The sequence below is a fragment of the Lolium rigidum genome, chromosome 3, assembly GCF_022539505.1.
Source record: "Lolium rigidum isolate FL_2022 chromosome 3, APGP_CSIRO_Lrig_0.1, whole genome shotgun sequence".
Taxonomy (NCBI): Eukaryota; Viridiplantae; Streptophyta; class Magnoliopsida; order Poales; family Poaceae; genus Lolium; species Lolium rigidum.
In genome coordinates this window covers 305150216-305160051 of record NC_061510.1, presented here as the reverse complement: position 1 = coordinate 305160051, position 9836 = coordinate 305150216, and the positions used below count along the sequence as shown (strand labels likewise).

The 9836-nt window shown below is 46.9% G+C and overlaps 1 pseudogene; it reads left to right on the top strand.

Annotated features, from left to right (window-relative positions):
• Positions 1–2618: 2618 nt before the first annotated feature.
• On the top strand, positions 2619–5990 carry LOC124696788 (annotated as a pseudogene).
• The last annotated feature ends 3846 nt before the right edge of the window (positions 5991–9836 follow it).

Below are 9836 nucleotides of genomic sequence, written 5' to 3'. Positions count from 1 at the left end.
TCCAGGGGCTGCTGCTCTGCGGGCGTGGCGAAGTTGATTCTGCGGGGCGGGATTGCTTCTCTAACGATTCGATCGGCCTCCGCCTGCGCATAGGTCATCTTTACTTCCCACTCTTGCCTCATGCTCTTGACATGCTCGAGTGTGTCAGCGATTTCGCGATCCTGTCTTTCGAAGCGGTCCATCAAGTTTGCAGCTTCTGCCCTTTCATCCATTATTGCGGCTGCGGTATTGGCGAACTTCTTGGCTGTGGCCAGCATTTCCTTTCTTGTGGCCTCTAAAGCCTCCGGATCTGCGGCATCGCCCGAGGTTATGGGTTTGTTGAGGACAGCAGATTTCGCCACTAAATCCATGCGAGCTTGCGCGACTATCTCTTCAGGGGTTAGGACGTTTTCGTATGGACGCTCCCGATCTAACGGAGATCCTACATTGGACGGCCCTGAATCGGAGACGGTGTTTTCGTCTTCGGGTTCCTGCTGATCCAGCTGTGCCACGATTGCGAGAACCTGCATGGGTTGGGCGGATTCGACGTCGGGTTGCTCCCCGTATCCGTATTCTTTGACCTTCCGATCGAACTCTTCAGTGTCCATGGAATCCCTTGACATTGGGCTTAGGTTGCCGAGGATTGATTCCTCAGGGTTTCCGGTGCCCTCTTGTTTCGGAGCGTCGCTTTCTCCGACAGCCTCCTGCTGATCCGGAGCGACAACGTTTTCCGGCGCCTCATCCTGCACGGGGCCAGCTCCGTCTTCTTGAGGGGCGGCTCCGGCGGTATGGGCTATGAAGTGCACGAAGTGACACCTTTGCTTTTCTAACACCTGGGAGACCCAGGCGGATCTATATTGGTCTTCCACCGTTATTTCCTGCTCAGGGGCGGATTGGGTGGGCTTTGATTTTTCAAGATCTAAGGCAGAATCCTCCTTGGGAAGCTCCTGCGTCTCAGATCGGATCTTTGCGACTGCGTCCTGCCCGGCGGCGGTCGCGTCAGCGCTACTTACCAGTGGGTTTCCGTCGGAATCGACGGTTTCCCCAATGAAGATGTGTATGCCGCCAACTGGGACGATGGAGAGCTTGACGGGGTCGGTTTTAGCCGGAATCCAGCACTCATCCGGAGGGACGATCGGTAAATTTCCGGCGTAGAGGACCCGCCCCACAGCGATGGTGTCGTCGTAGCTTCCCATGGCGGAACCCTCCCGGTTCCGGCCTCCAGACGCTGCAGGCCCCACGGTGGGCGCCAACTGTCGTTGCCTAATCGACGGTACCTCGGAGGAGGGATCCTCACGAGGGGGAGAAGAAGTAGGGGCCATAGGGCGGAGTGCACACGGGACGGTGGTACACGATTTACCCAGCTTCAGAACACCTGCACGATGACAGGGCCTACTGCTGCTTGTCTGGAATTATCTGGGCGCTTTCGCGATGTTACAATGAGTTGTGGTTGTGTCTCTAGGGCTTCCAGGATCCGGCTTATAAAGGCGCACGGATCTAGGGTTTACATGGAGAGTCCTACCCGGATACAGGTTTCCTAACTACGGTACAATGTCTTGCTGTGTACGTCAAGGATCCGCCCTTCCATCTATATCGTACCGGATCCGGGTCCCTTAACCGGCCTCCCTGGATCCGGGTTCCTCTTCATGGTCGGTCGGATCCGGCTCCCTGCTCCTGGGCCAGAGATCTTCCGTCAGGATCAACAGCAACTGGGCCGCCCGATGGGCCACATGCCTCATCACCATCTGTGGGCCACCCGGGCTTGCCGGATCTAGGCACTATCGATGGTACACCCATGAAGTATACCCACAACAGAGGCCTCTAATGAAGCCGCAAATGGTACAAGTCTCAAGCCCTTCCCTAAGCGCGATACAGATTGCAGGTTTGCTTTAACACTAGTCAATGTTTCATTTTCTGATTGATTGATCGAACTAGCTAGCTGGACATCTGTTCTTATGTTTGTATCCATACCCGGCTATCTGCATTGCATCTATTGGCACCAAGTCTTCCCAAAATTCAGTGTATGTTAGGGACCGTGCAATTCTGTTTCACCTGCTCAAATAATAAATGGTCCCCTGAGTGTGATGTTAATATTTTGAATTGATCTAAATAAAAATGCTACCAATGTCTATTTTATTTTAGTTCTGGAAACAAAATAATACTGTAGAAGAAAAAGACTTTCCAGGTTCCATTTGAATGAATTATCAACTGTACTGAATCTCCCTGTGGAACCAGCTGAAATGTAATGTCTTCTAATTATCTAAAAATCCACAGGCTATGGAACTGCATTCGCAATGGTGGCAGGAACGACCTTGCTACGGCAACCTTCTCTTGGATCACATGTTGGCGGTCGCATAACCAACCGTGTGTCTCACAGAACCAGGAGTCCTCCCAATGTGGTCACGATGGCACAACGACAGAACGCTAAGGTACCGAAACACGATGTTCTACGAGCAGTACACGTTCCCCCGGTTAGCACTGGCATTGGACTGCGCTTGCGATCATCGCGAGATCAATGTGTGAGGAATTCTATATCGAGGGGGAAAAAGAATGCCCATTTTACTGCCGGAGCAATGTTTGAAGATTTCACAGAGCAAGCTTTAGATGTTATCGCACTCGCAAAACAGGAAATGCGAGCTATGGCAGGAATGCACAAGGATGGGCAATTAGTGAGTCTCATTGCAGAGGCCATTGTCATAGTTGCCGTGGGATATATGTTGGATGAGGTAAACTCTATTTAGAGTAGTATATATTTTAGGAAGTGGGATTGCACTTGATTGACACAAATTTATCTTCCATCCAGATCTACTGCAGAATTTGTGGATCCACAAATGGTGAAACTGTTGATACAGGAAGCGGTGGAACTAAGGTGTCAATACTTGAGGAGTACGGGACAAATCTTACAAGATTAGCCCTGCAGGTGCCATACTAGCCTGACTGCTCATTGCAAGTTTTCAGCACATATGAGAATGTTGAAAGAGAGCTGATACCCTTTTTTACAGGGAAAATTAGAACCTGTTGTCGGAAGGGAAAACGAAATCAAGAGTGTCATAGGAATCTTGGGAAAAATGAATAAAAGGAATCCATGCCTGATTGGAGAGCCTGGTGTTGGAAAAACAGTGATTGCTGAAGGTCTTGCGCTACGCATCGCTACCGGCGATGTGCCTCAAGCAATTGAAGGAAAAACGGTTCGTGCTCATTCTGGCAACATATCTTCTTTTGATCAAATTGATGACCTCTCTTGTAACAATCACAATTTTCTAGGTATGGGTCTTCGGATCTTGCTTCGCCAGATCGATTTTGGATCTTTTGTCGTTGTTGCCGCGAGGAGGATTATCCTCGCAGTTTTTGTCCCGGCTGCTACGTCCTCGACAATGGTGATTCGTACTCTCGGCTCTCCATCGACGATGACAAAGCTAGTTGGTTATTATTCCCTGATATACTGGTGTTGGTACTCTTGCCGATGTTGTATGACTGCTTTAATGGTTGCGTGCGTGCACGCAGCCTTGGCATTGCGGCTCAAAAAATTATGGGAGAACTTTCGTCGGTATCTACAGGTCTATGGTTCGTTATCTATCTTTGGCTGCCTTCAGAAGAGTACAAGATTGTGTTCTGAAAGAAGAAAGAAATTGAAGACCTCGAAGATTTGTTACTATCTTTTAGACTTTATTTTGTAATCGTTGGAGTCAGTTCATGTATCTCTACCATGTACTATTTGTTACTATGAATATATGTGGTATTGATTGTCAAAAAAAAAAAAAAAAAAAACGTGCTCCTTGGATGTGGATGAATAATTAGCACTTGTTAACATGGCAGGTTATCGCCCTTGATTTGGCACGTCTAGTTGGTGGTACCAGATACCGTGGACAGTTTGAAGAAAGGTTGAAGAATTTGATGGAAGAAATCAAACAGAATGGTCAGATAATAATTTTCATTGATGAAGTTCACACGGTGCTACGAGCAGGAGCAGTAGAAGGCGGTGCAATGGATGCTGCCAATATTCTGAAGCCAGCACTGGCGAGACGCGAAATTCAGGTACGAAGAAGCATGGTAGCCATGGATTACTTCATGAACTAGTATCACCAATGTTCATAATATAGTTAGTTGGTCGTTCTGCCATTGTCAGTTATCAAATGCGACCTTCTTTATCTTTTGCTAGACTGCTCACCGTAAATTTTGTCGTCAGTGTATCGGAGCCACTACATTCGATGAATACAGGAAGCACATCGAGAAAGACCCTGCATTGGAGAGGCGTTTTCATCCTGTGAAAGTTGCAGAGCCCACAGTCGATAAAACCATAGAAATCCTCAAAGGGCTACGGGAGCGATACGAGATCCACCACAAGGTCCGAATAACAGACGGAGCACTGGCCGACGCTGTTGTACTCTCACAGCGATACATCAGGTTTGTGAGTTAAGAGAATGCTTGTGTATCATACAAGCGGGTTGATCCTATTTGTTTGCAAATTTCAGTGAAAGATATAGCTCTACTATGAGTAAATAGATGGTTCCAACGTTCTCCTGGAGTCGTGTTTACACTGTCTTGATTTGTTTGCAGTGATCGTTTGCAACCAGACAAAGCAATCGACTTGCTTGATGTGGCGGGATCTCATGCCAGGCTACAACATGGCAAGGTAGTCTTGAGGCGCCAATGTGTTGTCCAAAACCTTGCATCCCTGCAGTTTACAGGATGTAACAATCTATATATACTTCACAGGTATCTGAGCAAGTTAAATATCTCGACAAGAAGCACAAGAAATCAAACAGAAGAACCACGCCTTGCGCTGCCTGCAATTCAAGCTGGTAATTAATCAGCCGCGTCTTGTCTTAATGGATTAATCACCCTGCCACTTATTGAGCTTGACATAACAATGCCAGTCGTTCATTGCAAATTTCACTTTCGTTATATTATTACAGGCGGCAGAGCTTCGCGGCAAAGAGCTGGAACTCCTGTCCATGATCACGTCCGCCGGACCGGTGGTCACCGAGGCTGACATTCAGCGCGTGGTCTCCTCCTGGACAGGCGTCCCGGTGGAGAAGGTCTCCGTGGACGAGTCTGACCGGCTGCGCAACATGGAGGCGACCCTGCACCGGCGCGTCATCGGGCAGGACGACGCCGTGACGGCCGTGTGCCGCGCCATCCGCCGAGCGCGCGCCGGCCTTGGGAGTCCCCGCCGTCCGATCGGCAGCTTCGTGTTCGCCGGCCCGACGGGCGTGGGCAAGACGGAGCTGGTGAAGGCACTGGCGTCCTGCTACTACGGGTCGGAGGATGCCATGGTGCGGCTGGACATGAGCGAGTACAGCGAGAGTTTCGCGGCGGCGAGGCTGGTGGGCGCGTCCCCGGGCTACGTTGGGTACCAGGAGGGCGGGCAGCTGACGGAGGCGGTGCGCAGGAGGCCGCACACAGTGGTGCTTCTGGACGAGATCGAGAAGGCCCATGGGGACGTGCACAACGTGCTGCTGCAGGTCATGGAGGACGGGCGGCTGACGGACGGCAAGGGGCGGACGGTGGACTTCAGGAACGCGCTGATCGTCATGACCTCCAACGCTGGCAGCGGCCTCTTCGTCGAGAACGGCGAGGTGGTGACGAGCGTGATGGTCGAGGAGGAGATGAAGAGGAAGCATGGGTTCCCGCCTGAGTTCCTGAACCGGCTGGACGAGGTGATCGTGTTCAGGCAGCTCGGCAAGCCTGATGTCAAGAAGATCGCGTCGATCATGCTGGGAGAGGTCGTCAGCCGGGTGAGGGAGAGGGGACTCAGGCTGCAGGTTACGGAGGGGTTCAAGGAGCTCGTCGCCGAGAAAGGCTATGACCCGAGCTACGGCGCGCGGCCGCTGCGGAGGGCCATCGTGAGGCTGGTGGAGGACAAGCTCGCGGACATGATGCTCGCCGGGGATGCCAATGAAGGGGATTCCTTGGTTGTAGATACTGACTCAGCAGGGAAAGTGGTGGTGCACCGCCAGCACGATGAGCCACGGCCTCATTTGCAGACTCCCGGGCCTATTGCTGCCTAGTTTTCAAGTACTAGCTAAATACCTTTGCGTTGCTACGGTGAAATGTGTACTGTACTACTTTCTAAATGTGCAGGCACATATGTTCTGACATGCCATAACCAATCCAAACTTTTCAAAAGACAAGGTGTGATCATCTTGAAATGTCTTTATATGGTGCAGGGGAGGTCCCGGTGCACGTTTCCTCCATCAATTTCGTTCTCAGTTTCATTGTGTTTCAAGAATTAAATCTAAGTAAGTACCATTTAAAATGAAACGTGATGGTACTTTTGCTGCTCTTGTGACATCATCCTCTCTTCTTGCAACATCGTTATTGAGACAATAGCACAATTGTCCACGGGAAAGCCATTCCATTCTTTTTCTTTTTTTGAACGAGAGCCATTCCATTCCATGGCTCTTCATCATGTGAACACGTGTATTCGTGCCGATAGTTGTCCGACATTGCCTCAAGTTCCCTATCCCATATACTACACACATCTACTGGCTCGTAGAATAACAAGATCGTTGTGAAGAGCATCCAGAGTGAGGTTGTCATGGCAAACTGCTCTAACTCGGTAAGACACTCATCGAGCTTGTTGTTAGCCTCGATGAGACCCCTCCTATCGGTCGCCTCACAAAAGCTCACATAGCACACCATTCACTGTTTAATCTTCGAAGGACTTTGAACCTGGCACATGGTTTAGAAGCACCCTCGGAAATTACAGCTCTCCCTCTGCGTGATGGGATGACACGATTCGGCCTACTTGTTGACCCATGTCCCGTACTTTGTTGGTTACCATGTGAACATTCTTGGAAAATCTTTGTAAGGAATATTCCTAGCCCAGGCGCGCTTCCGGTTGGCCACGAAATACTGTGTTAACATGGATAGGTTCTCCTAGGCGACAACCCCATTTAGGTTATCTCCCGCTTTGAACGTGACCATTTGCATATTTGGGAGATGAAGCGGCCGCGGTAGGACCTTGATTTAACCTGGAGAGGAACTGTAAAGAGCTTAGCCTGAGTGAACTGATATTGCATTTGACTATTTCAAATTTCAGAAATATGTATTGAGGGAGATTGTTCATCATTTAGGATAATAACTAATAAGAATCGAGCATTATATGTTGGAAAATTCTACGAGTAAATAATCAAATACTTGATCTCTTAGCATAAAACAGGTATGTCAGCTTCTTATTTGTAGTACAATAATTTCGGCATAGCAAGTGATGCCACAATGCTTGTTTTCAAATTCTCAACAAGCAGAGATACCACCAAAGTTTAATTACATCATAGTAAGTTACATTCAGTTCATTTTGGCAGTATTGAACCATAGAGAAGCACATCATTCAGTAGCCAATATGATTTTGTTCGATCAATTTATAAACCACAACATAACTATGCAATAATTTGGAAAAATACACAAGAAAATTACATGTACCAATTGAATGACCTATGCTAACGACTCTGTGTATGGCAGCCCTTAAAAACTATCCAGATCCAGTCGAGATTTCTGGTGTTGACAGTGTATTTCTCAATCACGAGGATGTTGAGGTCTTGCAATCATTCAAAAGGGATCATGAAGATAAAACTAGAACATAATTTTGAAATGATTTACTTGAGATATTTGAAAGAAGAGGGAATGCACGGGCATCTCCAATCTTATGATCTTACTACTTCTGGTACTCTATTTATTCCTCATCATATCATGTTACTTATCTCAAAAGAAAGGACCGGGGTGCACAGTTCACTAGAGGTGTCTCTCCATATATAACTAACATGCTGGGTGAACAAATCACAGCTGGGCAATTGACAGAATAAAGACCATACATGAAAAGATGATTAGTATGAGATTCGTTTGGGCATTACAACATAATACATAGATCGTAATTCAACTACGTCTATGACTAATAATCCACCTTCCGGTTATCATCCGAACCCCTTTCAGTATTAAGTTGCAAGCAATAGATTATCGCATTAAACAATGTATGTAAAGTAAACAATAGAATTATCCTTAGATAAATATTGTTATTTTCTCTCTAGTAGGAACAACACATCTACAATCTTAGAAGTTATTGTCAGTCTTCCAGATTACTAGAGGCATGGACCCACTATCGAGCATAAATACTCCAAGAGCATTTACTTGACCAAAGCATCTATTAGCAACGGAGAGCATGCAAGATCACAAATAACATATGATAAGTATATAATCAATCTCTACATAGTATTCAATATTCATTGGATCCCAGCAAACACAACATGTAGCATTACATAAAGATGATCTTGATCATGATAGGCAGCTCACAAGATCTAAATATGAAGCATAAATTGGAGAAGACAATCATCTAGCTACTCATATGGACCCGTAGTCCAGAGATGAACTACTCACGCATCACTTTGGGGGCGGGCATGGCGATGTAGAGGCCTCCGATGATGATCTCCCTCTCCGGCAGGGTGCCGGGAAGAGCTTCAGAACCCTCCCAAGCTAGGGTCGGCGGTGGCGGCTGCGACGGAACTTTTCGTGGATGGAGGCTCGGGTATTTAGGTTTTTCCCGAGATCGTGAATAAATAGGCGGAAGGGCGAGGTCGGTGGACGCCTGGGGGGGGCCACACCACCCCATAGCGCGGCTAGGGCCTGGGCCGCGCCATGGCCTAGTGTGCTCGATAGTGGGTTCATGCCTCCATTGAATCTGGGACAGTGACAGAAAGTTCTAAGGTTGTGGATGTGTTGTTGCCACTAGGGATAAAACATCAATGCTTTATCTAAGGATATTTGTGTTGATTACATTATGCACCATACTTAATGCAATTGTCTGTTGTTTGCAACTTAATACTGGAAGGGATGCGGATGCTAACCTGAAAGTGGACTTTTTAGGCATAGATGCATGCTGGATAGCGGTCTCTGTACTTTGTCGTAATGCCCTGATTAAATCTCATATTAGTCATCATGATATGTATGTGCATTGTTATGCCCTCTTTATTTGTCAATTTCCCAACTGTAATTTGTTCACCCAAAATGCTATTTCTTATTGGAGAGACACCACTAGTGAACTGTGGACCCCGGTCAATTCTTTTACATCTGAAATACAATCTATTGCAAACTCTGTTCTTTGTTGTTCTTCGCAAACAAACATCATTTTCCACACCATACGTTTAATCCTTTGTTTACAGCAAGCCGGTGAGATTGACAATCTCACTGTTAAGTTGGGGCAAAGTATTTTGATTGTGTTGTGCAGGTTCCACGTTGGCACCGGAATCCCTGGTGTTGCACCGCACTACAATCCTCCGCCAACAACCTTCACGTGGCCTTCATCTCCTACTGGTCCGATAACCTTGGTTTCTTACTGAGGGAAAACTTGCTGTTGTACGCATCACACCTTCCTTTTGGGGTTCCCAACATACGTGTGTGTCCCACGCGCCATCAAGCAAATTTTTCTGGCGCCGTTGCCGGGGAGATCAAGACACGCTACAAGGGAGTCTCCCACATCCAATCTCTTTACTTTGTTTTTGTCTTGCTTTACTTTACTTTATTTACTGCTTTGTTTGCTTTCTCTATATCAAAAATACAAAAAAAATAGTTACTTGCATTTACTTTATTTACTATCTTGTTTGCTTTATATTAAAAACACAAAAAAATTAGTTACTTGCATTTACTTTATTTAGTTTGCTTTACTTATTTTTATTACTGCTAAAATGGGTACACCTGAGAATACTAAGTTGTGTGACTTCACTAGCACAAATAATAATAATTTTATATGCACACCTATTGCTCCACCTGCTACTACAGCAGAATTTTATGAAATTAAACCTGCTTTACTAAATCTTGTTATGAGAGAGCAATTTTCTGGTATTAGTTCTGATGATGCTGCTGCC